Genomic DNA, 24,526 nt, shown 5'->3' with positions numbered 1-24,526 from the left:
ACTGACTACTACTTTGATCTTACTACTAAACTAAACGACTTTGTTGGTCCTTACTTCCCTTTACTTAGTTGTTGCTGGCTTTGCTTTCGTTCGCTTTCGGTTCGGTCCGCTCGGCTGGATGGACCGTTCGTTGGTCTCATTAGCTGGATGACGGAGGCGGGCGGGCGGCCCTCCTTGGCCGCTGCCTGCGATCGACGCTTCCACTAGTAGAGAGGGGCCGGGGGTAGGGGGGTCGTTGTCGCTCTGCCCGCAACCTTTGCCGCCCGGACCGGTCCACTGACGACCCCGGCCCCGGAGGGAGCCCCTTTATCGCTTCTCGGCCTCTTCTGGCTAAGATCAAAGTGTAGTATCTGTTCTTATCAGCTTAATATCTGATAGGTCCCTCGCATGGAGGGATCACGATATTAAACTGATTTTTGGAACTCGGTCAAGGGTTAGGAGCTTGCTCCCCCTTCTCCACGGGTTGGCCTGGTATTGCACTGCCTCCAGGAGTTAACAGCCCCGATTCTGACCCCAGCTCGCTCGGGAAAGAGTCAGAAAACGCAATCCCAAAAACAGACTGACTACTACTTTGATCTTACTACTAAACTAAACGACTTTGTTGGTCCTTACTTCCCTTTACTTAGTTGTTGCTGGCTTTGCTTTCGTTCGCTTTCGGTTCGGTCCGCTCGGCTGGATGGACCGTTCGTTGGTCTCATTAGCTGGATGACGGAGGCGGGCGGGCGGCCCTCCTTGGCCGCTGCCTGCGATCGACGCTTCCACTAGTAGAGAGGGGCCGGGGGTAGGGGGGTCGTTGTCGCTCTGCCCGCAACCTTTGCCGCCCGGACCGGTCCACTGACGACCCCGGCCCCGGAGGGAGCCCCTTTATCGCTTCTCGGCCTCTTCTGGCTAAGATCAAAGTGTAGTATCTGTTCTTATCAGCTTAATATCTGATAGGTCCCTCGCATGGAGGGATCACGATATTAAACTGATTTTTGGAACTCGGTCAAGGGTTAGGAGCTTGCTCCCCCTTCTCCACGGGTTGGCCTGGTATTGCACTGCCTCCAGGAGTTAACAGCCCCGATTCTGACCCCAGCTCGCTCGGGAAAGAGTCAGAAAACGCAATCCCAAAAACAGACTGACTACTACTTTGATCTTACTACTAAACTAAACGACTTTGTTGGTCCTTACTTCCCTTTACTTAGTTGTTGCTGGCTTTGCTTTCGTTCGCTTTCGGTTCGGTCCGCTCGGCTGGATGGACCGTTCGTTGGTCTCATTAGCTGGATGACGGAGGCGGGCGGGCGGCCCTCCTTGGCCGCTGCCTGCGATCGACGCTTCCACTAGTAGAGAGGGGCCGGGGGTAGGGGGGTCGTTGTCGCTCTGCCCGCAACCTTTGCCGCCCGGACCGGTCCACTGACGACCCCGGCCCCGGAGGGAGCCCCTTTATCGCTTCTCGGCCTCTTCTGGCTAAGATCAAAGTGTAGTATCTGTTCTTATCAGCTTAATATCTGATAGGTCCCTCGCATGGAGGGATCACGATATTAAACTGATTTTTGGAACTCGGTCAAGGGTTAGGAGCTTGCTCCCCCTTCTCCACGGGTTGGCCTGGTATTGCACTGCCTCCAGGAGTTAACAGCCCCGATTCTGACCCCAGCTCGCTCGGGAAAGAGTCAGAAAACGCAATCCCAAAAACAGACTGACTACTACTTTGATCTTACTACTAAACTAAACGACTTTGTTGGTCCTTACTTCCCTTTACTTAGTTGTTGCTGGCTTTGCTTTCGTTCGCTTTCGGTTCGGTCCGCTCGGCTGGATGGACCGTTCGTTGGTCTCATTAGCTGGATGACGGAGGCGGGCGGGCGGCCCTCCTTGGCCGCTGCCTGCGATCGACGCTTCCACTAGTAGAGAGGGGCCGGGGGTAGGGGGGTCGTTGTCGCTCTGCCCGCAACCTTTGCCGCCCGGACCGGTCCACTGACGACCCCGGCCCCGGAGGGAGCCCCTTTATCGCTTCTCGGCCTCTTCTGGCTAAGATCAAAGTGTAGTATCTGTTCTTATCAGCTTAATATCTGATAGGTCCCTCGCATGGAGGGATCACGATATTAAACTGATTTTTGGAACTCGGTCAAGGGTTAGGAGCTTGCTCCCCCTTCTCCACGGGTTGGCCTGGTATTGCACTGCCTCCAGGAGTTAACAGCCCCGATTCTGACCCCAGCTCGCTCGGGAAAGAGTCAGAAAACGCAATCCCAAAAACAGACTGACTACTACTTTGATCTTACTACTAAACTAAACGACTTTGTTGGTCCTTACTTCCCTTTACTTAGTTGTTGCTGGCTTTGCTTTCGTTCGCTTTCGGTTCGGTCCGCTCGGCTGGATGGACCGTTCGTTGGTCTCATTAGCTGGATGACGGAGGCGGGCGGGCGGCCCTCCTTGGCCGCTGCCTGCGATCGACGCTTCCACTAGTAGAGAGGGGCCGGGGGTAGGGGGGTCGTTGTCGCTCTGCCCGCAACCTTTGCCGCCCGGACCGGTCCACTGACGACCCCGGCCCCGGAGGGAGCCCCTTTATCGCTTCTCGGCCTCTTCTGGCTAAGATCAAAGTGTAGTATCTGTTCTTATCAGCTTAATATCTGATAGGTCCCTCGCATGGAGGGATCACGATATTAAACTGATTTTTGGAACTCGGTCAAGGGTTAGGAGCTTGCTCCCCCTTCTCCACGGGTTGGCCTGGTATTGCACTGCCTCCAGGAGTTAACAGCCCCGATTCTGACCCCAGCTCGCTCGGGAAAGAGTCAGAAAACGCAATCCCAAAAACAGACTGACTACTACTTTGATCTTACTACTAAACTAAACGACTTTGTTGGTCCTTACTTCCCTTTACTTAGTTGTTGCTGGCTTTGCTTTCGTTCGCTTTCGGTTCGGTCCGCTCGGCTGGATGGACCGTTCGTTGGTCTCATTAGCTGGATGACGGAGGCGGGCGGGCGGCCCTCCTTGGCCGCTGCCTGCGATCGACGCTTCCACTAGTAGAGAGGGGCCGGGGGTAGGGGGGTCGTTGTCGCTCTGCCCGCAACCTTTGCCGCCCGGACCGGTCCACTGACGACCCCGGCCCCGGAGGGAGCCCCTTTATCGCTTCTCGGCCTCTTCTGGCTAAGATCAAAGTGTAGTATCTGTTCTTATCAGCTTAATATCTGATAGGTCCCTCGCATGGAGGGATCACGATATTAAACTGATTTTTGGAACTCGGTCAAGGGTTAGGAGCTTGCTCCCCCTTCTCCACGGGTTGGCCTGGTATTGCACTGCCTCCAGGAGTTAACAGCCCCGATTCTGACCCCAGCTCGCTCGGGAAAGAGTCAGAAAACGCAATCCCAAAAACAGACTGACTACTACTTTGATCTTACTACTAAACTAAACGACTTTGTTGGTCCTTACTTCCCTTTACTTAGTTGTTGCTGGCTTTGCTTTCGTTCGCTTTCGGTTCGGTCCGCTCGGCTGGATGGACCGTTCGTTGGTCTCATTAGCTGGATGACGGAGGCGGGCGGGCGGCCCTCCTTGGCCGCTGCCTGCGATCGACGCTTCCACTAGTAGAGAGGGGCCGGGGGTAGGGGGGTCGTTGTCGCTCTGCCCGCAACCTTTGCCGCCCGGACCGGTCCACTGACGACCCCGGCCCCGGAGGGAGCCCCTTTATCGCTTCTCGGCCTCTTCTGGCTAAGATCAAAGTGTAGTATCTGTTCTTCAGTGCTTGCTCTGGTCTGCTATTAGTTGACGAGTTGGGAGCTTTTGGCCTTTGGTCAAAAGTCTTTTTTCTTTTTTGGCCTCTTTTGGCGTCTTGCTCTTGCGAGGACCAGCCCCTTCTTTGGGGATTGGACCTCCTTGAGAATTTGTTGAATTTTTGTTTTGTTTTTTTGTTAACTGTTGTTTTCTATTTTTTTACAGATAGTCCGGGGTCTAGCTAGAGCTTAAGCAGCCGGCAGGGCCAAGGGATACCGACGTGCCTTTTTAGGCGAAGGTCCCTTGGTTTCCGAATCGGCGGGCACTAGTTGGGCTCCGGGCCTTCACTTAGATGGAGCAGGCCTCTGCTCCTGCCACCTTGGGGGACGCCCCAGGTGTAGTGTCCGAGACGGGTCGGGGGGGTGCCATCCCGCAAGGCACCCCCAGTTCGAGAAGGGTTCCCGGGGTCGCCACCCCAGAGGTCGGATCGAGAGCGGGGGTCGCTGCCCCCAGTCCAGTGGTCGAGACTACTGGCATGAGTTCGGAAGGGTCGAGTTCGGTCGCGGGGGTCGCCGCCCCCAGTTCGAGACGCGTGTCGGGGGTTGCTGCCCGTAAAGGCAACCCCAGTTCGAGTGCAGCGGTCGCTAAGGCAGGCAGAATGATGGTCGCGGGGGGGGATGCCCCGTGGGGTACCCCCAATGAGGTGGGTCCTAGCGTTGCCATCATAGAAGTCCCCCCAACTGTAGCTATAGGCAGAGCAGGGGCTATGACAAGGGAGAAAGTGGCGGAGGCTTGGAGGAACTCCATGAGGGAGTCGAAAGGAGACGAGGAGGCTGCGACCTGGGAGGAGGCGCGGAAAAACCGTAGACGGCCGGTTAAGCGTTGGTGGGTCCCGGACGAGGGTCCCCCAACTGGAACGCAATCTGAGAGGAACAGCCCACAAAAGCCGTCGATGGAGGGCCTCAGAAAGGCAAAATCGGAGGAGGTAATAGTGGTGGATGGGTGCTCCCCGGGGTCAGGGAGGGCGTCAGCGACGGAAGCAGTACCAGCCAGTGCGGAGGATTGGCCAGCCCTCACCAAGGACGATTCCCCAATTCCGGCTGCACAAAGAGAGGTGGCAACTGCATGGTCGGGCGCAAAGACAAGCACGGCGGTTCCAGGAGGCAAGAAGAAGACCCCCCAGTACTACAAAGACCTCCTGGAAAATAATTTTAAGGAATATGCGTCCGGCAGCGTGATGAAGATTGTTCCAGGGGTACAAGAGGCCATACAGGAGCGGTCGATCGCCTTCCTCACCTTCGACGAGAAGGGGAAGGGACTCACCAGGATCCCGCAGGAGAAGATGGCGGAAATATTGGGAGAGCTGCGGATTCCGGCCCAGTATATGGTTCGGCGTTTTTTTGCCATGTGGGATATCCTTTTGCCATCAAGGGAGGTTGCAGAGAGACTGTCAAAAGGGGATCTCACATGGAAAGGATTTCGACTGAGGCCGGAATACAAGTCTAAGAGAAGGGCAGCGGTTACGATAAAAGGGGTGCCCAGCTTCATCTCGGAGGACCAGCTGGGTGCCACGATGTCCCAATATGGAGAGGTTGAAAGTGTGCAGCCGGTGATTGGGCCCCGTGGAATAAGGATGGGGGAGATTAAGCTCGAGATGAGGGTCGATAGGAAGGAGGTAGAAAAGATCCCCTCCCAACTATCTTGTGAGGGTTGGACCATGCTAGTTCTGGTAGAAGGGAGGAGACCGCACTGCTGGTCCTGCCAAAAACCTGGCCATGTGTCCCGCTTCTGTCCCAAAAGGATAGAGGAAGAGAAGAAGAACAAGGGGCAGAAGCCGGCCGAAGAAAAGGCAGTTGAAAGGAACGAGGCCGACACCTGGAGCAAGGTGGTGTCCAGGAGGACCAAGAAAATAGCTGAGGTGTCCGCTCCCACAACAACACCCAGAGGAGCGGCGGTGTCGGCCAAACGGAAGCTCAGGGTCAGCTCCTCCGAATCAGAAGGAGAAGATGGAGGAGAATCCAAGAAGGATGCAAAAAGAGAAAAGACGGCAGAAGAAGACCCTGAGCATCCGCCAACAGCCCCCGATGAGGATGTCCAGGCCACCCCTCCCCTATTCAACACGCCTCCAGAGGAAAAGGAGCCGGGCGAAGCCCCTGAAACACCGATGGAGGCTGAGGAGCCAGTAAGAAAACTAACAGAGAAGCCGGCAGCCCCCAGAGAGGAGAAGACAAGGAAGTTTCCTTTCTGGCCGGGGGAAAGGATATGTGAAGTAAGGATGAGTGAGACGGTCAGCGACCTCAACGGAAGACAAAAAAAACATCTCAAGTCCCTCGAAAGCCTCTCAAAGGTGGACGAGAAGGAGGTCGCTGATCCCAGAAACTTCCCGGATGCTCCTCAGCTCATCACGTTCGTCCGGCCAAATAGGGGAGGGCGAGCGAAAGCCCTATGGAGGATGCTGGAGGCCAGCAAAACAGCGTTTAAGGGGCTAAAAATATTCGACGGGGAGCACCCATCACTAGGGCAAATAGCCAAGAAAAGTGAGGGGCGGGTCCCTATTTATGTTCACCCCTCCCTGTATAGGGCTCTAAAAATTACGTTTCCTCTGGACGTTGGGGGCCTGGCTAGAGACGGACGGCTTACGTCCGACCTGCTCTCGGGCAGTCTTGGCCAGGCCTTTGACGTCCTGTCCCCCGAGGACTTCAGACCCCTAGTTGACGAATTTTACTAGGTAGGGAAGCATGGCCACGGGCTTGAACCTGGCTAGTTTGAATGCGAGGGGCATGAGATCTCGAAGCAAAGCTGCTCGCGTACTGAGGGATCTCGTGGCCCTTGAGGTAGATATAGCTGCGTTACAGGAGACCCACTTTGTTGGGCCCGGGGATTGCAGTGTGCTGGTCAACGACTTTGACGTTTACTCAGCATACGGCAATCTCCGTAGCAGTGGGGTTTCTGTTCTAGTAAGTCGCACCCTGTCCGCGACGGTTACCGTTATCCACGCCGACGCTCATGGGAGGCTGGTCGTGGTCGATGTTGCCGTTAAAAGCGGCGTGTTCCGGATAGTGGCAGTTTATGCACCTAACATCCCCAGCGAGAGGGTTTCCTTTTTTCAGCGGGTGGAGGTGTTTCTCTCTTCGGGTCCGGAGCGGGTAGTCTTAATGGGGGACTGGAATGCCGTCCTGGACCCCAGCATAGATAAGGTCGGGGGGGTTAGAGGGTCGGGTTGGTGTGAAAGCAGCCTGTCTGACCTGATGGCCTCGTGCGATCTGGTCGATAGGTTCCGTCTGGATCACCCTGGGAGGGAGATGTGGACGTGGCACACTAGTGCGGCCTCCAGTCCAAGTACATACTTGGACAGGATGTTAATTAGAAGGGGCGACGTAGATTTTCTATCTTGTCCCACGTTCCACTGGCTAGGTCATTCGGACCACAAACTCGTGTTGGCCCGTTTGAAGTTAGGTAATAGGCCTAGGTTGGCTGGCTACTGGAAGTTGAACGCCTCCTTGTTGGAGTCGGAAGACTTCCGGGAGCGGCTGACAACACTAATCCAGAGGGAGTTAGTGGGGGCGGTTACCGGGAGTAGCTGGTGGGTTAAGCTTAAGGTCACCATTAGGCGCTTTTGTGTCCAATATAGCCAAAGCCTCGCGTTAGTTAGGGCTCGGACCAAAAGGCACTTAGACGATAGACTGACCCGGGCGGTGGCAGGGGGGGATTCCCTAGAACTAGCTCTAGTAAAGGAGGACCTGAATCGCTTGGCTAGCGAGCGATACACAGGTCAGGTAGTTAGAGCTAGGTTAAAAAGAGTCTCCAACGAAGCCGCGAACGTTGACGCTGTTGAGCGTGGGGCTGCTTTAAGACGTGGCTCGGATGGGTACATTCGGGAAGTGAAAGACCTGGAAGGGCGCTCTCTCGTGTCGGCGCGGGAGATCTGCAACGGGTTTCGACAACATCTGGAGGAGCGATTCACCCAACTACCCAGACTCCGCGGCCAGGAGTTTGGCGGCTATTTGGCTGGCTCGCCCCGCCTTACTGCGGACCGAGCGGCTAGCTGCGAGGGGATGGTTACGGAGCGTGAGGTCATTACTGCGTTGAAGCAGGTAGGCCTCAACAAATCTCCGGGACTTGATGGTTTGCCCTATGAATTGTTCTTGAGGCTGTCGCCCATGTTTGTGCCCCTTCTGACGGGCGTGTTTAACCACTGGTTTGTCACGGGCTCGATCCCGAGACAGGTTACCAAGGGAGTGGTCACGCTTTTGAAGAAGGGGAACCAACCTGGAGGGGGGAATCTAGACGATTACAGGCCGATCACTCTGCTTAACGCAGACGTGAAGATTTTGGCTCGCGTTCTTGCAAATCGGATGCAGGTTGTTATCGGTGACTTGGTCGAACCGGATCAGAATTACGCTGTGAAGGGTCGATCAATTCAGAACAACTTGCACCTGGTGCGCTTGATCTTAGAGGGTTTAGAAGACGACACGGAAGCCGCGCTGATCAATTTGGATCAGTCCAAGGCGTTCGATAGGGTGGACCATGGGTTCCTGAGGTCTGTTGTGGAAACCGCCGGCTTTGGTCCGGACTTCCGCAAGTGGGTCTCTGCTCTGTATCGTGATCCCGCGGTAGTGGTGCAAGTCAACGGTAGGTTGTCGGAGTCCTTTGGGGTCTCTCGGTCGGTGCGGCAGGGCTGTCCGCTGTCGCCTCTGCTCTATGTCCTGGCGTTGGAGCCCTTCCTTCGCAAATTAAGGGACGAGGCGGCGAGACCAGTCCTACGCGGCATTGCTCTACCTGGCGGCCGATTTGCCAGGGTGTCCGCGTACGCTGATGACGTCACCGTTTTCGCAGCTTGTCGTAACGACATCGAAGCGGTGATAGAGGCGATCGCTGAGTACGAAGTTGTTACAGGGGCCGTGATCAATCGCAGCAAGTCCGTCGGCCTGCGGTTGAGCGCCTGGACCGGGGTAAACTCGCTTCCAGGTGCGTTCGGCTGGACTGATGGCCCGGTTAAGATCCTCGGCGTGTGGTTCGGGCCGGATCTCCAGTTGGACAAGAATTGGTCGGAGGTACAGACGAAGGTCGAATCGTCGGTCGTGTCTTGGATTCGAAGGAGGTTGTCCTTGAAGGGTCGTGCGGAGGCATGCGCCACTTACGTGTTTCCGCTGATCCTTTACCGTTTATCTGTTCTTCCCCTGCCTGCGGACCGCTGTAAGGCTTTAGAGCGCCTCCTTTTTAAACTGCTGTGGAAAGGAGGAAAGCCGTATGTCCGTAGACAGGTCTGTACGCAGAAACTTGGCGAGGGAGGCTTGGGAATGCCGGACTTGAAAAGTCACAAGCATGCTGAAAGACTGGCGTTCCTGAGTCGTACACTGTTAGAGGAGACGCACTGGGTACCAGCGGTGGAACAGGCTTTTCCGCAGCTCGTATCCGCCCCTGCCGCTGAAGGTCGCAGAAGACCAGCAGGGGATTCGCGTTTCTTCACCGAGTGCCGGGCTGCCCTTAGGGCGTTGCCGGGGTCCAGTGACCTTGCGCGGTCTAGGAGGAGGCTGTATCGGGATCTAGTGGTGGGGACCGCTAACGATCCGCTGGTGGAGCGGCTACATCTGTCGGGGGAGGAGGTTCTCTCGCTGTGGAGTTGGGCGCCTGCCAGCAGTCATTTAAATAATTCAGAATTTTCAGTAACGTGGAGACTGGTCCGGGACGCGTTGCCACTTTTCGACCGACTTGCCAGAGATTGCCGGGATAGAGAATTTTATTATCCCCCGTGCCCCCGCTGCAATGACGAGGAGGAGGACGAGACGAGGGAACACGCGTTCTTTCTTTGCAGCGGGGTGCGGAGTCTCTGGAGGTATGTCGAAGAGGTAACGGCTCGCATCGACCCCGAGCGGTCGGTGCCACTTGATTTAGCGTATGTGATCGATAATGTGGACCCGCCGTTTTCTAGGGAGAAACGGTTGGTGTTTCTAGCGATACTAGCCGTAGCTAGGTTAGTGACGTGGGTTTCACGTCTAGACATCGTCTATGAGGGGCAGTCTGTTTCCGATCGGGATCTGGTCGTTCGTTTTAAGCACCAACTTAAAACGAAAATCAGATGCGATTGGGAAAGGTTGCCCCGCATCGACTTTGATAGAAGATGGGTGCACAACACTAGTTTGTGCATCCGACGAGGAGCCAGTTTCGAGTTCGTGCTTCCCCCTGGTTAGAATTGGTCCTAGGGTGCTGGGGTTGGTGTTTTCTATACTCGGAACCCACCCCAATGTATTTGTTAAACAAGAGTTTACTCTTGTCCATGGGTAGAAGCTAGGGTTAGTTAGGAAATGGTAACCACTTCGAGTGGAAGATGAGTATCTTTATTAGGGCCTAGACTAGGGATGTATGTGTGTCGATCCGGTCCCTGATTTATTTTTATTCGGCACTAGGAGAGCTTCCAAAGATGCCCACTCCCACTTGTTTGTTTTGTCCCCGGCCTTTGTTGCCCCTTATGCATTTTTATCTTGGAAGACGCCGTCCATTCCCGACGAACCCCCTCCACAAGTTATTTTTTCACCAGCAGTTTTTGCTGTCCCGTAGATCCTCCATTCCCCCACTAGGGAGCGACCTGCTTGCTTTCACCTTTCCCTTCGGGGAGGGGATCGGAAGACAGTGGGCGTTCCACTAACGAGTAGAGAGTAGGATGGGAGGGTCCCTTACTAATCCGCCCCCATAGGCATTTTGTTAAGTTGTTTTCTTTTTATTTCTTTTTGGGTGTATTTTAGCTTGCCCCCCTCCCCTTCATCTCACCCCCATTTATTTTAAAAAAAAAAAAAAAAAAAAAAAAAAAAAAAAAAAAAAAAAAATACTTTTGTTTGTACATATATTTTTGTTTTGTTTTATGTAAATACACTTTTTTATTATTACAGAATGCATGAAGGTCGCCTGCCATCCCGTTAAGCTGGGGAGAATTAGTTTTGTTTTAAATAGGTCCTGGTAAGAATGTAAGGCGAATTGTAGAATGATAGTTCTCTAGTGTAGTCTTTTAATAAAGAACTTGTCTTTCAGTACAAGTCTAGCGTTAGCTTTAGTAAAGACCCGATTTCTTTTTTCCCCCACACCCCCCTACTTGGCCCTGGTGCCTAAGTTGTTACGGACCCCAAATAAGGCCTTGGCAGTAGATAATGCCAAGGTCGGGGCCGTAACGACTAAATAAATTCTCGGCCTCTTCTGGCTAAGATCAAAGTGTAGTATCTGTTCTTATCAGCTTAATATCTGATAGGTCCCTCGCATGGAGGGATCACGATATTAAACTGATTTTTGGAACTCGGTCAAGGGTTAGGAGCTTGCTCCCCCTTCTCCACGGGTTGGCCTGGTATTGCACTGCCTCCAGGAGTTAACAGCCCCGATTCTGACCCCAGCTCGCTCGGGAAAGAGTCAGAAAACGCAATCCCAAAAACAGACTGACTACTACTTTGATCTTACTACTAAACTAAACGACTTTGTTGGTCCTTACTTCCCTTTACTTAGTTGTTGCTGGCTTTGCTTTCGTTCGCTTTCGGTTCGGTCCGCTCGGCTGGATGGACCGTTCGTTGGTCTCATTAGCTGGATGACGGAGGCGGGCGGGCGGCCCTCCTTGGCCGCTGCCTGCGATCGACGCTTCCACTAGTAGAGAGGGGCCGGGGGTAGGGGGGTCGTTGTCGCTCTGCCCGCAACCTTTGCCGCCCGGACCGGTCCACTGACGACCCCGGCCCCGGAGGGAGCCCCTTTATCGCTTCTCGGCCTCTTCTGGCTAAGATCAAAGTGTAGTATCTGTTCTTATCAGCTTAATATCTGATAGGTCCCTCGCATGGAGGGATCACGATATTAAACTGATTTTTGGAACTCGGTCAAGGGTTAGGAGCTTGCTCCCCCTTCTCCACGGGTTGGCCTGGTATTGCACTGCCTCCAGGAGTTAACAGCCCCGATTCTGACCCCAGCTCGCTCGGGAAAGAGTCAGAAAACGCAATCCCAAAAACAGACTGACTACTACTTTGATCTTACTACTAAACTAAACGACTTTGTTGGTCCTTACTTCCCTTTACTTAGTTGTTGCTGGCTTTGCTTTCGTTCGCTTTCGGTTCGGTCCGCTCGGCTGGATGGACCGTTCGTTGGTCTCATTAGCTGGATGACGGAGGCGGGCGGGCGGCCCTCCTTGGCCGCTGCCTGCGATCGACGCTTCCACTAGTAGAGAGGGGCCGGGGGTAGGGGGGTCGTTGTCGCTCTGCCCGCAACCTTTGCCGCCCGGACCGGTCCACTGACGACCCCGGCCCCGGAGGGAGCCCCTTTATCGCTTCTCGGCCTCTTCTGGCTAAGATCAAAGTGTAGTATCTGTTCTTATCAGCTTAATATCTGATAGGTCCCTCGCATGGAGGGATCACGATATTAAACTGATTTTTGGAACTCGGTCAAGGGTTAGGAGCTTGCTCCCCCTTCTCCACGGGTTGGCCTGGTATTGCACTGCCTCCAGGAGTTAACAGCCCCGATTCTGACCCCAGCTCGCTCGGGAAAGAGTCAGAAAACGCAATCCCAAAAACAGACTGACTACTACTTTGATCTTACTACTAAACTAAACGACTTTGTTGGTCCTTACTTCCCTTTACTTAGTTGTTGCTGGCTTTGCTTTCGTTCGCTTTCGGTTCGGTCCGCTCGGCTGGATGGACCGTTCGTTGGTCTCATTAGCTGGATGACGGAGGCGGGCGGGCGGCCCTCCTTGGCCGCTGCCTGCGATCGACGCTTCCACTAGTAGAGAGGGGCCGGGGGTAGGGGGGTCGTTGTCGCTCTGCCCGCAACCTTTGCCGCCCGGACCGGTCCACTGACGACCCCGGCCCCGGAGGGAGCCCCTTTATCGCTTCTCGGCCTCTTCTGGCTAAGATCAAAGTGTAGTATCTGTTCTTATCAGCTTAATATCTGATAGGTCCCTCGCATGGAGGGATCACGATATTAAACTGATTTTTGGAACTCGGTCAAGGGTTAGGAGCTTGCTCCCCCTTCTCCACGGGTTGGCCTGGTATTGCACTGCCTCCAGGAGTTAACAGCCCCGATTCTGACCCCAGCTCGCTCGGGAAAGAGTCAGAAAACGCAATCCCAAAAACAGACTGACTACTACTTTGATCTTACTACTAAACTAAACGACTTTGTTGGTCCTTACTTCCCTTTACTTAGTTGTTGCTGGCTTTGCTTTCGTTCGCTTTCGGTTCGGTCCGCTCGGCTGGATGGACCGTTCGTTGGTCTCATTAGCTGGATGACGGAGGCGGGCGGGCGGCCCTCCTTGGCCGCTGCCTGCGATCGACGCTTCCACTAGTAGAGAGGGGCCGGGGGTAGGGGGGTCGTTGTCGCTCTGCCCGCAACCTTTGCCGCCCGGACCGGTCCACTGACGACCCCGGCCCCGGAGGGAGCCCCTTTATCGCTTCTCGGCCTCTTCTGGCTAAGATCAAAGTGTAGTATCTGTTCTTATCAGCTTAATATCTGATAGGTCCCTCGCATGGAGGGATCACGATATTAAACTGATTTTTGGAACTCGGTCAAGGGTTAGGAGCTTGCTCCCCCTTCTCCACGGGTTGGCCTGGTATTGCACTGCCTCCAGGAGTTAACAGCCCCGATTCTGACCCCAGCTCGCTCGGGAAAGAGTCAGAAAACGCAATCCCAAAAACAGACTGACTACTACTTTGATCTTACTACTAAACTAAACGACTTTGTTGGTCCTTACTTCCCTTTACTTAGTTGTTGCTGGCTTTGCTTTCGTTCGCTTTCGGTTCGGTCCGCTCGGCTGGATGGACCGTTCGTTGGTCTCATTAGCTGGATGACGGAGGCGGGCGGGCGGCCCTCCTTGGCCGCTGCCTGCGATCGACGCTTCCACTAGTAGAGAGGGGCCGGGGGTAGGGGGGTCGTTGTCGCTCTGCCCGCAACCTTTGCCGCCCGGACCGGTCCACTGACGACCCCGGCCCCGGAGGGAGCCCCTTTATCGCTTCTCGGCCTCTTCTGGCTAAGATCAAAGTGTAGTATCTGTTCTTATCAGCTTAATATCTGATAGGTCCCTCGCATGGAGGGATCACGATATTAAACTGATTTTTGGAACTCGGTCAAGGGTTAGGAGCTTGCTCCCCCTTCTCCACGGGTTGGCCTGGTATTGCACTGCCTCCAGGAGTTAACAGCCCCGATTCTGACCCCAGCTCGCTCGGGAAAGAGTCAGAAAACGCAATCCCAAAAACAGACTGACTACTACTTTGATCTTACTACTAAACTAAACGACTTTGTTGGTCCTTACTTCCCTTTACTTAGTTGTTGCTGGCTTTGCTTTCGTTCGCTTTCGGTTCGGTCCGCTCGGCTGGATGGACCGTTCGTTGGTCTCATTAGCTGGATGACGGAGGCGGGCGGGCGGCCCTCCTTGGCCGCTGCCTGCGATCGACGCTTCCACTAGTAGAGAGGGGCCGGGGGTAGGGGGGTCGTTGTCGCTCTGCCCGCAACCTTTGCCGCCCGGACCGGTCCACTGACGACCCCGGCCCCGGAGGGAGCCCCTTTATCGCTTCTCGGCCTCTTCTGGCTAAGATCAAAGTGTAGTATCTGTTCTTATCAGCTTAATATCTGATAGGTCCCTCGCATGGAGGGATCACGATATTAAACTGATTTTTGGAACTCGGTCAAGGGTTAGGAGCTTGCTCCCCCTTCTCCACGGGTTGGCCTGGTATTGCACTGCCTCCAGGAGTTAACAGCCCCGATTCTGACCCCAGCTCGCTCGGGAAAGAGTCAGAAAACGCAATCCCAAAAACAGACTGACTACTACTTTGATCTTACTACTAAACTAAACGACTTTGTTGGTCCTTACTTCCCTTTACTTAGTTGTTGCTGGCTTTGCTTTCGTTCGCTTTCGGTTCGGTCCGCTCGGCTGGATGGACCGTTCGTTGGTCTCATTAGCTGGATGACGGAGGCGGGCGGGCGGCCCTCCTTGGCCGCTGCCTGCGATCGACGCTTCCACTAGTAGAGAGGGGCCGGGGGTAGGGGGGGTCGTTGTCGCTCTGCCCGCAACCTTTGCCGCCCGGACCGGTCCACTGACGACCCCGGCCCCGGAGGGAGCCCCTTTATCGCTTCTCGGGCCTCTTCTGGCTAAGATCAAAGTGTAGTATCTGTTCTTATCAGCTTAATATCTGATAGGTCCCTCGCATGGAGGGATCACGATATTAAACTGATTTTTGGAACTCGGTCAAGGGTTAGGAGCTTGCTCCCCCTTCTCCACGGGTTGGCCTGGTATTGCACTGCCTCCAGGAGTTAACAGCCCCGATTCTGACCCCAGCTCGCTCGGGAAAGAGTCAGAAAACGCAATCCCAAAAACAGACTGACTAATACTTTGATCTTACTACTAAACTAAACGACTTTGTTGGTCCTTACTTCCCTTTACTTAGTTGTTGCTGGCTTTGCTTTCGTTCGCTTTCGGTTCGGTCCGCTCGGCTGGATGGACCGTTCGTTGGTCTCATTAGCTGGATGACGGAGGCGGGCGGGCGGCCCTCCTTGGCCGCTGCCTGCGATCGACGCTTCCACTAGTAGAGAGGGGCCGGGGGTAGGGGGGTCGTTGTCGCTCTGCCCGCAACCTTTGCCGCCCGGACCGGTCCACTGACGACCCCGGCCCCGGAGGGAGCCCCTTTATCGCTTCTCGGCCTCTTCTGGCTAAGATCAAAGTGTAGTATCTGTTCTTATCAGCTTAATATCTGATAGGTCCCTCGCATGGAGGGATCACGATATTAAACTGATTTTTGGAACTCGGTCAAGGGTTAGGAGCTTGCTCCCCCTTCTCCACGGGTTGGCCTGGTATTGCACTGCCTCCAGGAGTTAACAGCCCCGATTCTGACCCCAGCTCGCTCGGGAAAGAGTCAGAAAACGCAATCCCAAAAACAGACTGACTACTACTTTGATCTTACTACTAAACTAAACGACTTTGTTGGTCCTTACTTCCCTTTACTTAGTTGTTGCTGGCTTTGCTTTCGTTCGCTTTCGGTTCGGTCCGCTCGGCTGGATGGACCGTTCGTTGGTCTCATTAGCTGGATGACGGAGGCGGGCGGGCGGCCCTCCTTGGCCGCTGCCTGCGATCGACGCTTCCACTAGTAGAGAGGGGCCGGGGGTAGGGGGGTCGTTGTCGCTCTGCCCGCAACCTTTGCCGCCCGGACCGGTCCACTGACGACCCCGGCCCCGGAGGGAGCCCCTTTATCGCTTCTCGGCCTCTTCTGGCTAAGATCAAAGTGTAGTATCTGTTCTTATCAGCTTAATATCTGATAGGTCCCTCGCATGGAGGGATCACGATATTAAACTGATTTTTGGAACTCGGTCAAGGGTTAGGAGCTTGCTCCCCCTTCTCCACGGGTTGGCCTGGTATTGCACTGCCTCCAGGAGTTAACAGCCCCGATTCTGACCCCAGCTCGCTCGGGAAAGAGTCAGAAAACGCAATCCCAAAAACAGACTGACTACTACTTTGATCTTACTACTAAACTAAACGACTTTGTTGGTCCTTACTTCCCTTTACTTAGTTGTTGCTGGCTTTGCTTTCGTTCGCTTTCGGTTCGGTCCGCTCGGCTGGATGGACCGTTCGTTGGTCTCATTAGCTGGATGACGGAGGCGGGCGGGCGGCCCTCCTTGGCCGCTGCCTGCGATCGACGCTTCCACTAGTAGAGAGGGGCCGGGGGTAGGGGGGTCGTTGTCGCTCTGCCCGCAACCTTTGCCGCCCGGACCGGTCCACTGACGACCCCGGCCCCGGAGGGAGCCCCTTTATCGCTTCTCGGCCTCTTCTGGCTAAGATCAAAGTGTAGTATCTGTTCTTATCAGCTTAATATCTGATAGGTCCCTCGCATGGAGGGATCACGATATTAAACTGATTTTTGGAACTCGGTCAAGGGTTAGGAGCTTGCTCCCCCTTCTCCACGGGTTGGCCTGGTATTGCACTGCCTCCAGGAGTTAACAGCCCCGATTCTGACCCCAGCTCGCTCGGGAAAGAGTCAGAAAACGCAATCCCAAAAACAGACTGACTACTACTTTGATCTTACTACTAAACTAAACGACTTTGTTGGTCCTTACTTCCCTTTACTTAGTTGTTGCTGGCTTTTGCTTTCGTTCGCTTTCGGTTCGGTCCGCTCGGCTGGATGGACCGTTCGTTGGTCTCATTAGCTGGATGACGGAGGCGGGCGGGCGGCCCTCCTTGGCCGCTGCCTGCGATCGACGCTTCCACTAGTAGAGAGGGGCCGGGGGTAGGGGGGTCGTTGTCGCTCTGCCCGCAACCTTTGCCGCCCGGACCGGTCCACTGACGACCCCGGCCCCGGAGGGAGCCCCTTTATCGCTTCTCGGCCTCTTCTGGCTAAGATCAAAGTGTAGTATCTGTTCTTATCAGCTTAATATCTGATAGGTCCCTCGCATGGAGGGATCACGATATTAAACTGATTTTTGGAACTCGGTCAAGGGTTAGGAGCTTGCTCCCCCTTCTCCACGGGTTGGCCTGGTATTGCACTGCCTCCAGGAGTTAACAGCCCCGATTCTGACCCCCAGCTCGCTCGGGAAAGAGTCAGAAAACGCAATCCCAAAAACAGACTGACTACTACTTTGATCTTACTACTAAACTAAACGACTTTGTTGGTCCTTACTTCCCTTTACTTAGTTGTTGCTGGCTTTGCTTTCGTTCGCTTTCGGTTCGGTCCGCTCGGCTGGATGGACCGTTCGTTGGTCTCATTAGCTGGATGACGGAGGCGGGCGGGCGGCCCTCCTTGGCCGCTGCCTGCGATCGACGCTTCCACTAGTAGAGAGGGGCCGGGGGTAGGGGGGGTCGTTGTCGCTCTGCCCGCAACCTTTGCCGCCCGGACCGGTCCACTGACGACCCCGGCCCCGGAGGGAGCCCCTTTATCGCTTCTCGGCCTCTTCTGGCTAAGATCAAAGTGTAGTATCTGTTCTTATCAGCTTAATATCTGATAGGTCCCTCGCATGGAGGGATCACGATATTAAACTGATTTTTGGAACTCGGTCAAGGGTTAGGAGCTTGCTCCCCCTTCTCCACGGGTTGGCCTGGTATTGCACTGCCTCCAGGAGTTAACAGCCCCGATTCTGACCCCAGCTCGCTCGGGAAAGAGTCAGAAAACGCAATCCCAAAAACAGACTGACTACTACTTTGATCTTACTACTAAACTAAACGACTTTGTTGGTCCTTACTTCCCTTTACTTAGTTGTTGCTGGCTTTGCTTTCGTTCGCTTTCGGTTCGGTCCGCTCGGCTGGATGGACCGTTCGTTGGTCTCATTAGCTGGATGACGGAGGCGGGCGGGCGGCCCTCCTTGGCCGCTGCCTGCGATCGACGCTTCCACTAGTAGAGAGGGGCCGGGGGTAGGGGGGTCGTTGTCGCTCTGCCCGCAACCTTTGCCGCCCGGACCGGTCCACTGACGACCCCGGCCCCGGAGGGAGCCCCTTTATCGCTTCTCGGCCTCTTCTGGCTAAGATCAAAGTGTAGTATCTGTTCTTATCAGCTTAATATCTGATAGGTCCCTCGCATGGAGGGATCACGATATTAAACTGATTTTTGGAACTCGGTCAAGGGTTAGGAGCTTGCTCCCCCTTCTCCACGGGTTGGCCTGGTATTGCACTGCCTCCAGGAGTTAACAGCCCCGATTCTGACCCCAGCTCGCTCGGGAAAGAGTCAGAAAACGCAATCCCAAAAACAGACTGACTACTACTTTGATCTTACTACTAAACTAAACGACTTTGTTGGTCCTTACTTCCCTTTACTTAGTTGTTGCTGGCTTTGCTTTCGTTCGCTTTCGGTTCGGTCCGCTCGGCTGGATGGACCGTTCGTTGGTCTCATTAGCTGGATGACGGAGGCGGGCGGGCGGCCCTCCTTGGCCGCTGCCTGCGATCGACGCTTCCACTAGTAGAGAGGGGCCGGGGGTAGGGGGGTCGTTGTCGCTCTGCCCGCAACCTTTGCCGCCCGGACCGGTCCACTGACGACCCCGGCCCCGGAGGGAGCCCCTTTATCGCTTCTCGGCCTCTTCTGGCTAAGATCAAAGTGTAGTATCTGTTCTTATCAGCTTAATATCTGATAGGTCCCTCGCATGGAGGGATCACGATATTAAACTGATTTTTGGAACTCGGTCAAGGGTTAGGAGCTTGCTCCCCCTTCTCCACGGGTTGGCCTGGTATTGCACTGCCTCCAGGAGTTAACAGCCCCGATTCTGACCCCAGCTCGCTCGGGAAAGAGTCAGAAAACGCAATCCCAAAAACAGACTGACTACTACTTTGATCTTACTACTAAACTAAACGACTTTGTTGGTCCTTACTTCCCTTTACTTAGTTGTTGCTGGCTTTGCTTTCGTTCGCTTTCGGTTCGGTCCGCTCGGCTGGATGGACCGTTCGTTGGTCTCATTAGCTGGATGACGGAGGCGGGCGGGCGGCCCTCCTTGGCCGCTGCCTGCGATCGACGCTTCCACTAGTAGAGAGGGGCCGGGGGTAGGGGGGTCGTTGTCGCTCTGCCCGCAACCTTTGCCGCCCGGACCGGTCCACTGACGACCCCGGCCCCGGAGGGAGCCCCTTTATCGCTTCTCGGCCTCTTCTGGCTAAGATCAAAGTGTAGTATCTGTTCTTATCAGCTTAATATCTGATAGGTCCCTCGCATGGAGGGATCACGATATTAAACTGATTTTTGGAACTCGGTCAAGGGTTAGGAGCTTGCTCCCCCTTCTCCACGGGTTGGCCTGGTATTGCACTGCCTCCAGGAGTTAACAGCCCCGATTCTGACCCCAGCTCGCTCGGGAAAGAGTCAGAAAACGCAATCCCAAAAACAGACTGACTACTACTTTGATCTTACTACTAAACTAAACGACTTTGTTGGTCCTTACTTCCCTTTACTTAGTTGTTGCTGGCTTTGCTTTCGTTCGCTTTCGGTTCGGTCCGCTCGGCTGGATGGACCGTTCGTTGGTCTCATTAGCTGGATGACGGAGGCGGGCGGGCGGCCCTCCTTGGCCGCTGCCTGGACGCTTCCACTAGTAGAGAGGGGCCGGGGGTAGGGGGGTCGTTGTCGCTCTGCCCGCAACCTTTGCCGCCCGGACCGGTCCACTGACGACCCCGGCCCCGGAGGGAGCCCCTTTATCGCTTCTCGGCCTCTTCTGGCTAAGATCAAAGTGTAGTATCTGTTCTTATCAGCTTAATATCTGATAGGTCCCTCGCATGGAGGGATCACGATATTAAACTGATTTTTGGAACTCGGTCAAGGGTTAGGAGCTTGCTCCCCCTTCTCCACGGGTTGGCCTGGTATTGCACTGCCTCCAGGAGTTAACAGCCCCGATTCTGACCCCAGCTCGCTCGGGAAAGAGTCAGAAAACGCAATCCCAAAAACAGACTGACTACTACTTTGATCTTACTACTAAACTAAACGACTTTGTTGGTCCTTACTTCCCTTTACTTAGTTGTTGCTGGCTTTGCTTTCGTTCGCTTTCGGTTCGGTCCGCTCGGCTGGATGGACCGTTCGTTGGTCTCATTAGCTGGATGACGGAGGCGGGCGGGCGGCCCTCCTTGGCCGCTGCCTGCGATCGACGCTTCCACTAGTAGAGAGGGGCCGGGGGTAGGGGGGTCGTTGTCGCTCTGCCCGCAACCTTTGCCGCCCGGACCGGTCCACTGACGACCCCGGCCCCGGAGGGAGCCCCTTTATCGCTTCTCGGCCTCTTCTGGCTAAGATCAAAGTGTAGTATCTGTTCTTATCAGCTTAATATCTGATAGGTCCCTCGCATGGAGGGATCACGATATTAAACTGATTTTTGGAACTCGGTCAAGGGTTAGGAGCTTGCTCCCCCTTCTCCACGGGTTGGCCTGGTATTGCACTGCCTCCAGGAGTTAACAGCCCCGATTCTGACCCCAGCTCGCTCGGGAAAGAGTCAGAAAACGCAATCCCAAAAACAGACTGACTACTACTTTGATCTTACTACTAAACTAAACGACTTTGTTGGTCCTTACTTCCCTTTACTTAGTTGTTGCTGGCTTTGCTTTCGTTCGCTTTCGGTTCGGTCCGCTCGGCTGGATGGACCGTTCGTTGGTCTCATTAGCTGGATGACGGAGGCGGGCGGGCGGCCCTCCTTGGCCGCTGCCTGCGATCGACGCTTCCACTAGTAGAGAGGGGCCGGGGGTAGGGGGGTCGTTGTCGCTCTGCCCGCAACCTTTGCCGCCCGGACCGGTCCACTGACGACCCCGGCCCCGGAGGGAGCCCCTTTATCGCTTCTCGGCCTCTTCTGGCTAAGATCAAAGTGTAGTATCTGTTCTTATCAGCTTAATATCTGATAGGTCCCTCGCATGGAGGGATCACGATATTAAACTGATTTTTGGAACTCGGTCAAGGGTTAGGAGCTTGCTCCCCCTTCTCCACGGGTTGGCCTGGTATTGCACTGCCTCCAGGAGTTAACAGCCCCGATTCTGACCCCAGCTCGCTCGGGAAAGAGTCAGAAAACGCAATCCCAAAAACAGACTGACTACTACTTTGATCTTACTACTAAACTAAACGACTTTGTTGGTCCTTACTTCCCTTTACTTAGTTGTTGCTGGCTTTGCTTTCGTTCGCTTTCGGTTCGGTCCGCTCGGCTGGATGGACCGTTCGTTGGTCTCATTAGCTGGATGACGGAGGCGGGCGGGCGGCCCTCCTTGGCCGCTGCCTGCGATCGACGCTTCCACTAGTAGAGAGGGGCCGGGGGTAGGGGGGTCGTTGTCGCTCTGCCCGCAACCTTTGCCGCCCGGACCGGTCCACTGACGACCCCGGCCCCGGAGGGAGCCCCTTTATCGCTTCTCGGCCTCTTCTGGCTAAGATCAAAGTGTAGTATCTGTTCTTATCAGCTTAATATCTGATAGGTCCCTCGCATGGAGGGATCACGATATTAAACTGATTTTTGGAACTCGGTCAAGGGTTAGGAGCTTGCTCCCCCTTCTCCACGGGTTGGCCTGGTATTGCACTGCCTCCAGGAGTTAACAGCCCCGATTCTGACCCCAGCTCGCTCGGGAAAGAGTCAGAAAACGCAATCCCAAAAACAGACTGACTACTACTTTGATCTTACTACTAAACTAAACGACTTTGTTGGTCCTTACTTCCCTTTACTTAGTTGTTGCTGGCTTTGCTTTCGTTCGCTTTCGGTTCGGTCCGCTCGGCTGGATGGACCGTTCGTTGGTCTCATTAGCTGGATGACGGAGGCGGGCGGGCGGCCCTCCTTGGCCGCTGCCTGCGATCGACGCTTCCACTAGTAGAGAGGGGCCGGGGGTAGGGGGGTCGTTGTCGCTCTGCCCGCAACCTTTGCCGCCCGGACCGGTCCACTGACGACCCCGGCCCCGGAGGGAGCCCCTTTATCGCTTCTCGGCCTCTTCTGGCTAAGATCAAAGTGTAGTATCTGTTCTTATCAGCTTAATATCTGATAGGTCCCTCGCATGGAGGGATCACGATATTAAACTGATTTTTGGAACTCGGTCAAGGGTTAGGAGCTTGCTCCCCCTTCTCCACGGGTTGGCCTGGTATTGCACTGCCTCCAGGAGTTAACAGCCCCGATTCTGACCCCAGCTCGCTCGGGAAAGAGTCAGAAAACGCAATCCCAAAAACAGACTGACTACTACTTTGATCTTACTACTAAACTAAACGACTTTGTTGGTCCTTACTTCCCTTTACTTAGTTGTTGCTGGCTTTGCTTTCGTTCGCTTTCGGTTCGGTCCGCTCGGCTGGATGGACCGTTCGTTGGTCTCATTAGCTGGATGACGGAGGCGGGCGGGCGGCCCTCCTTGGCCGCTGCCTGCGATCGACGCTTCCACTAGTAGAGAGGGGCCGGGGGTAGGGGGGTCGTTGTCGCTCTGCCCGCAACCTTTGCCGCCCGGACCGGTCCACTGACGACCCCGGCCCCGGAGGGAGCCCCTTTATCGCTTCTCGGCCTCTTCTGGCTAAGATCAAAGTGTAGTATCTGTTCTTATCAGCTTAATATCTGATAGGTCCCTCGCATGGAGGGATCACGATATTAAACTGATTTTTGGAACTCGGTCAAGGGTTAGGAGCTTGCTCCCCCTTCTCCACGGGTTGGCCTGGTATTGCACTGCCTCCAGGAGTTAACAGCCCCGATTCTGACCCCAGCTCGCTCGGGAAAGAGTCAGAAAACGCAATCCCAAAAACAGACTGACTACTACTTTGATCTTACTACTAAACTAAACGACTTTGTTGGTCCTTACTTCCCTTTACTTAGTTGTTGCTGGCTTTGCTTTCGTTCGCTTTCGGTTCGGTCCGCTCGGCTGGATGGACCGTTCGTTGGTCTCATTAGCTGGATGACGGAGGCGGGCGGGCGGCCCTCCTTGGCCGCTGCCTGCGATCGACGCTTCCACTAGTAGAGAGGGGCCGGGGGTAGGGGGGTCGTTGTCGCTCTGCCCGCAACCTTTGCCGCCCGGACCGGTCCACTGACGACCCCGGCCCCGGAGGGAGCCCCTTTATCGCTTCTCGGCCTCTTCTGGCTAAGATCAAAGTGTAGTATCTGTTCTTATCAGCTTAATATCTGATAGGTCCCTCGCATGGAGGGATCACGATATTAAACTGATTTTTGGAACTCGGTCAAGGGTTAGGAGCTTGCTCCCCCTTCTCCACGGGTTGGCCTGGTATTGCACTGCCTCCAGGAGTTAACAGCCCCGATTCTGACCCCAGCTCGCTCGGGAAAGAGTCAGAAAACGCAATCCCAAAAACAGACTGACTACTACTTTGATCTTACTACTAAACTAAACGACTTTGTTGGTCCTTACTTCCCTTTACTTAGTTGTTGCTGGCTTTGCTTTCGTTCGCTTTCGGTTCGGTCCGCTCGGCTGGATGGACCGTTCGTTGGTCTCATTAGCTGGATGACGGAGGCGGGCGGGCGGCCCTCCTTGGCCGCTGCCTGCGATCGACGCTTCCACTAGTAGAGAGGGGCCGGGGGTAGGGGGGTCGTTGTCGCTCTGCCCGCAACCTTTGCCGCCCGGACCGGTCCACTGACGACCCCGGCCCCGGAGGGAGCCCCTTTATCGCTTCTCGGCCTCTTCTGGCTAAGATCAAAGTGTAGTATCTGTTCTTATCAGCTTAATATCTGATAGGTCCCTCGCATGGAGGGATCACGATATTAAACTGATTTTTGGAACTCGGTCAAGGGTTAGGAGCTTGCTCCCCCTTCTCCACGGGTTGGCCTGGTATTGCACTGCCTCCAGGAGTTAACAGCCCCGATTCTGACCCCAGCTCGCTCGGGAAAGAGTCAGAAAACGCAATCCCAAAAACAGACTGACTACTACTTTGATCTTACTACTAAACTAAACGACTTTGTTGGTCCTTACTTCCCTTTACTTAGTTGTTGCTGGCTTTGCTTTCGTTCGCTTTCGGTTCGGTCCGCTCGGCTGGATGGACCGTTCGTTGGTCTCATTAGCTGGATGACGGAGGCGGGCGGGCGGCCCTCCTTGGCCGCTGCCTGCGATCGACGCTTCCACTAGTAGAGAGGGGCCGGGGGTAGGGGGGTCGTTGTCGCTCTGCCCGCAACCTTTGCCGCCCGGACCGGTCCACTGACGACCCCGGCCCCGGAGGGAGCCCCTTTATCGCTTCTCGGCCTCTTCTGGCTAAGATCAAAGTGTAGTATCTGTTCTTATCAGCTTAATATCTGATAGGTCCCTCGCATGGAGGGATCACGATATTAAACTGATTTTTGGAACTCGGTCAAGGGTTAGGAGCTTGCTCCCCCTTCTCCACGGGTTGGCCTGGTATTGCACTGCCTCCAGGAGTTAACAGCCCCGATTCTGACCCCAGCTCGCTCGGGAAAGAGTCAGAAAACGCAATCCCAAAAACAGACTGACTACTACTTTGATCTTACTACTAAACTA

The 24,526-nt window shown here is 54.8% G+C and overlaps 32 non-coding genes across 32 annotated transcripts; all 32 read left to right on the top strand.

The window, feature by feature from the left end:
• Positions 1 to 308: 308 nt before the first annotated feature.
• Positions 309 to 509, top strand: LOC145275776 (U2 spliceosomal RNA). Its single transcript, XR_013867547.1, has one exon. It is a non-coding gene; the product is annotated as a U2 spliceosomal RNA (small nuclear RNA).
• Positions 510 to 866: 357 nt separating this feature from the next.
• LOC145275773 (U2 spliceosomal RNA) lies at positions 867 to 1,067 on the top strand. The gene has a single exon (XR_013867545.1). It is a non-coding gene; the product is annotated as a U2 spliceosomal RNA (small nuclear RNA).
• Positions 1,068 to 1,424: 357 nt separating this feature from the next.
• On the top strand, positions 1,425 to 1,625 carry LOC145275772 (U2 spliceosomal RNA). The gene has a single exon (XR_013867544.1). It is a non-coding gene; the product is annotated as a U2 spliceosomal RNA (small nuclear RNA).
• Positions 1,626 to 1,982: 357 nt separating this feature from the next.
• On the top strand, positions 1,983 to 2,183 carry LOC145275771 (U2 spliceosomal RNA). Its single transcript, XR_013867543.1, has one exon. It is a non-coding gene; the product is annotated as a U2 spliceosomal RNA (small nuclear RNA).
• A 357-nt stretch (positions 2,184 to 2,540) lies between these two features.
• On the top strand, positions 2,541 to 2,741 carry LOC145275770 (U2 spliceosomal RNA). The gene has a single exon (XR_013867542.1). It is a non-coding gene; the product is annotated as a U2 spliceosomal RNA (small nuclear RNA).
• A 357-nt stretch (positions 2,742 to 3,098) lies between these two features.
• LOC145275769 (U2 spliceosomal RNA) lies at positions 3,099 to 3,299 on the top strand. The gene has a single exon (XR_013867541.1). It is a non-coding gene; the product is annotated as a U2 spliceosomal RNA (small nuclear RNA).
• A 357-nt stretch (positions 3,300 to 3,656) lies between these two features.
• On the top strand, positions 3,657 to 3,847 carry LOC145275551 (U2 spliceosomal RNA). Its single transcript, XR_013867354.1, has one exon. It is a non-coding gene; the product is annotated as a U2 spliceosomal RNA (small nuclear RNA).
• Positions 3,848 to 10,851: 7,004 nt separating this feature from the next.
• On the top strand, positions 10,852 to 11,052 carry LOC145275501 (U2 spliceosomal RNA). Its single transcript, XR_013867323.1, has one exon. It is a non-coding gene; the product is annotated as a U2 spliceosomal RNA (small nuclear RNA).
• Positions 11,053 to 11,409: 357 nt separating this feature from the next.
• Positions 11,410 to 11,610, top strand: LOC145275768 (U2 spliceosomal RNA). Its single transcript, XR_013867540.1, has one exon. It is a non-coding gene; the product is annotated as a U2 spliceosomal RNA (small nuclear RNA).
• Positions 11,611 to 11,967: 357 nt separating this feature from the next.
• On the top strand, positions 11,968 to 12,168 carry LOC145275767 (U2 spliceosomal RNA). The gene has a single exon (XR_013867539.1). It is a non-coding gene; the product is annotated as a U2 spliceosomal RNA (small nuclear RNA).
• A 357-nt stretch (positions 12,169 to 12,525) lies between these two features.
• LOC145275766 (U2 spliceosomal RNA) lies at positions 12,526 to 12,726 on the top strand. The gene has a single exon (XR_013867538.1). It is a non-coding gene; the product is annotated as a U2 spliceosomal RNA (small nuclear RNA).
• Positions 12,727 to 13,083: 357 nt separating this feature from the next.
• On the top strand, positions 13,084 to 13,284 carry LOC145275765 (U2 spliceosomal RNA). Its single transcript, XR_013867537.1, has one exon. It is a non-coding gene; the product is annotated as a U2 spliceosomal RNA (small nuclear RNA).
• A 357-nt stretch (positions 13,285 to 13,641) lies between these two features.
• On the top strand, positions 13,642 to 13,842 carry LOC145275763 (U2 spliceosomal RNA). Its single transcript, XR_013867536.1, has one exon. It is a non-coding gene; the product is annotated as a U2 spliceosomal RNA (small nuclear RNA).
• Positions 13,843 to 14,199: 357 nt separating this feature from the next.
• LOC145275761 (U2 spliceosomal RNA) lies at positions 14,200 to 14,400 on the top strand. The gene has a single exon (XR_013867534.1). It is a non-coding gene; the product is annotated as a U2 spliceosomal RNA (small nuclear RNA).
• Positions 14,401 to 14,758: 358 nt separating this feature from the next.
• LOC145275514 (U2 spliceosomal RNA) lies at positions 14,759 to 14,960 on the top strand. The gene has a single exon (XR_013867335.1). It is a non-coding gene; the product is annotated as a U2 spliceosomal RNA (small nuclear RNA).
• Positions 14,961 to 15,317: 357 nt separating this feature from the next.
• LOC145275760 (U2 spliceosomal RNA) lies at positions 15,318 to 15,518 on the top strand. Its single transcript, XR_013867533.1, has one exon. It is a non-coding gene; the product is annotated as a U2 spliceosomal RNA (small nuclear RNA).
• A 357-nt stretch (positions 15,519 to 15,875) lies between these two features.
• LOC145275759 (U2 spliceosomal RNA) lies at positions 15,876 to 16,076 on the top strand. Its single transcript, XR_013867532.1, has one exon. It is a non-coding gene; the product is annotated as a U2 spliceosomal RNA (small nuclear RNA).
• Positions 16,077 to 16,433: 357 nt separating this feature from the next.
• LOC145275758 (U2 spliceosomal RNA) lies at positions 16,434 to 16,634 on the top strand. The gene has a single exon (XR_013867531.1). It is a non-coding gene; the product is annotated as a U2 spliceosomal RNA (small nuclear RNA).
• A 358-nt stretch (positions 16,635 to 16,992) lies between these two features.
• Positions 16,993 to 17,193, top strand: LOC145275757 (U2 spliceosomal RNA). Its single transcript, XR_013867530.1, has one exon. It is a non-coding gene; the product is annotated as a U2 spliceosomal RNA (small nuclear RNA).
• Positions 17,194 to 17,552: 359 nt separating this feature from the next.
• LOC145275756 (U2 spliceosomal RNA) lies at positions 17,553 to 17,753 on the top strand. Its single transcript, XR_013867529.1, has one exon. It is a non-coding gene; the product is annotated as a U2 spliceosomal RNA (small nuclear RNA).
• Positions 17,754 to 18,110: 357 nt separating this feature from the next.
• Positions 18,111 to 18,311, top strand: LOC145275755 (U2 spliceosomal RNA). The gene has a single exon (XR_013867528.1). It is a non-coding gene; the product is annotated as a U2 spliceosomal RNA (small nuclear RNA).
• A 357-nt stretch (positions 18,312 to 18,668) lies between these two features.
• Positions 18,669 to 18,869, top strand: LOC145275754 (U2 spliceosomal RNA). Its single transcript, XR_013867527.1, has one exon. It is a non-coding gene; the product is annotated as a U2 spliceosomal RNA (small nuclear RNA).
• Positions 18,870 to 19,226: 357 nt separating this feature from the next.
• Positions 19,227 to 19,427, top strand: LOC145275752 (U2 spliceosomal RNA). The gene has a single exon (XR_013867526.1). It is a non-coding gene; the product is annotated as a U2 spliceosomal RNA (small nuclear RNA).
• A 352-nt stretch (positions 19,428 to 19,779) lies between these two features.
• On the top strand, positions 19,780 to 19,980 carry LOC145275751 (U2 spliceosomal RNA). The gene has a single exon (XR_013867525.1). It is a non-coding gene; the product is annotated as a U2 spliceosomal RNA (small nuclear RNA).
• A 357-nt stretch (positions 19,981 to 20,337) lies between these two features.
• LOC145275749 (U2 spliceosomal RNA) lies at positions 20,338 to 20,538 on the top strand. The gene has a single exon (XR_013867523.1). It is a non-coding gene; the product is annotated as a U2 spliceosomal RNA (small nuclear RNA).
• Positions 20,539 to 20,895: 357 nt separating this feature from the next.
• Positions 20,896 to 21,096, top strand: LOC145275748 (U2 spliceosomal RNA). The gene has a single exon (XR_013867522.1). It is a non-coding gene; the product is annotated as a U2 spliceosomal RNA (small nuclear RNA).
• Positions 21,097 to 21,453: 357 nt separating this feature from the next.
• LOC145275747 (U2 spliceosomal RNA) lies at positions 21,454 to 21,654 on the top strand. Its single transcript, XR_013867521.1, has one exon. It is a non-coding gene; the product is annotated as a U2 spliceosomal RNA (small nuclear RNA).
• Positions 21,655 to 22,011: 357 nt separating this feature from the next.
• On the top strand, positions 22,012 to 22,212 carry LOC145275746 (U2 spliceosomal RNA). The gene has a single exon (XR_013867520.1). It is a non-coding gene; the product is annotated as a U2 spliceosomal RNA (small nuclear RNA).
• A 357-nt stretch (positions 22,213 to 22,569) lies between these two features.
• LOC145275745 (U2 spliceosomal RNA) lies at positions 22,570 to 22,770 on the top strand. The gene has a single exon (XR_013867519.1). It is a non-coding gene; the product is annotated as a U2 spliceosomal RNA (small nuclear RNA).
• Positions 22,771 to 23,127: 357 nt separating this feature from the next.
• Positions 23,128 to 23,328, top strand: LOC145275744 (U2 spliceosomal RNA). Its single transcript, XR_013867518.1, has one exon. It is a non-coding gene; the product is annotated as a U2 spliceosomal RNA (small nuclear RNA).
• Positions 23,329 to 23,685: 357 nt separating this feature from the next.
• LOC145275743 (U2 spliceosomal RNA) lies at positions 23,686 to 23,886 on the top strand. Its single transcript, XR_013867517.1, has one exon. It is a non-coding gene; the product is annotated as a U2 spliceosomal RNA (small nuclear RNA).
• A 357-nt stretch (positions 23,887 to 24,243) lies between these two features.
• Positions 24,244 to 24,444, top strand: LOC145275741 (U2 spliceosomal RNA). The gene has a single exon (XR_013867516.1). It is a non-coding gene; the product is annotated as a U2 spliceosomal RNA (small nuclear RNA).
• Positions 24,445 to 24,526: the final 82 nt, after the last annotated feature.

Source organism: Euprymna scolopes, unplaced genomic scaffold, assembly GCF_053919585.1.
Source record: "Euprymna scolopes isolate OS-2025 unplaced genomic scaffold, ASM5391958v1 sca7, whole genome shotgun sequence".
NCBI classification, from domain to species: domain Eukaryota; kingdom Metazoa; phylum Mollusca; class Cephalopoda; order Sepiida; family Sepiolidae; genus Euprymna; species Euprymna scolopes.
This window is presented reverse-complemented; position numbering and strand designations above follow the sequence as displayed.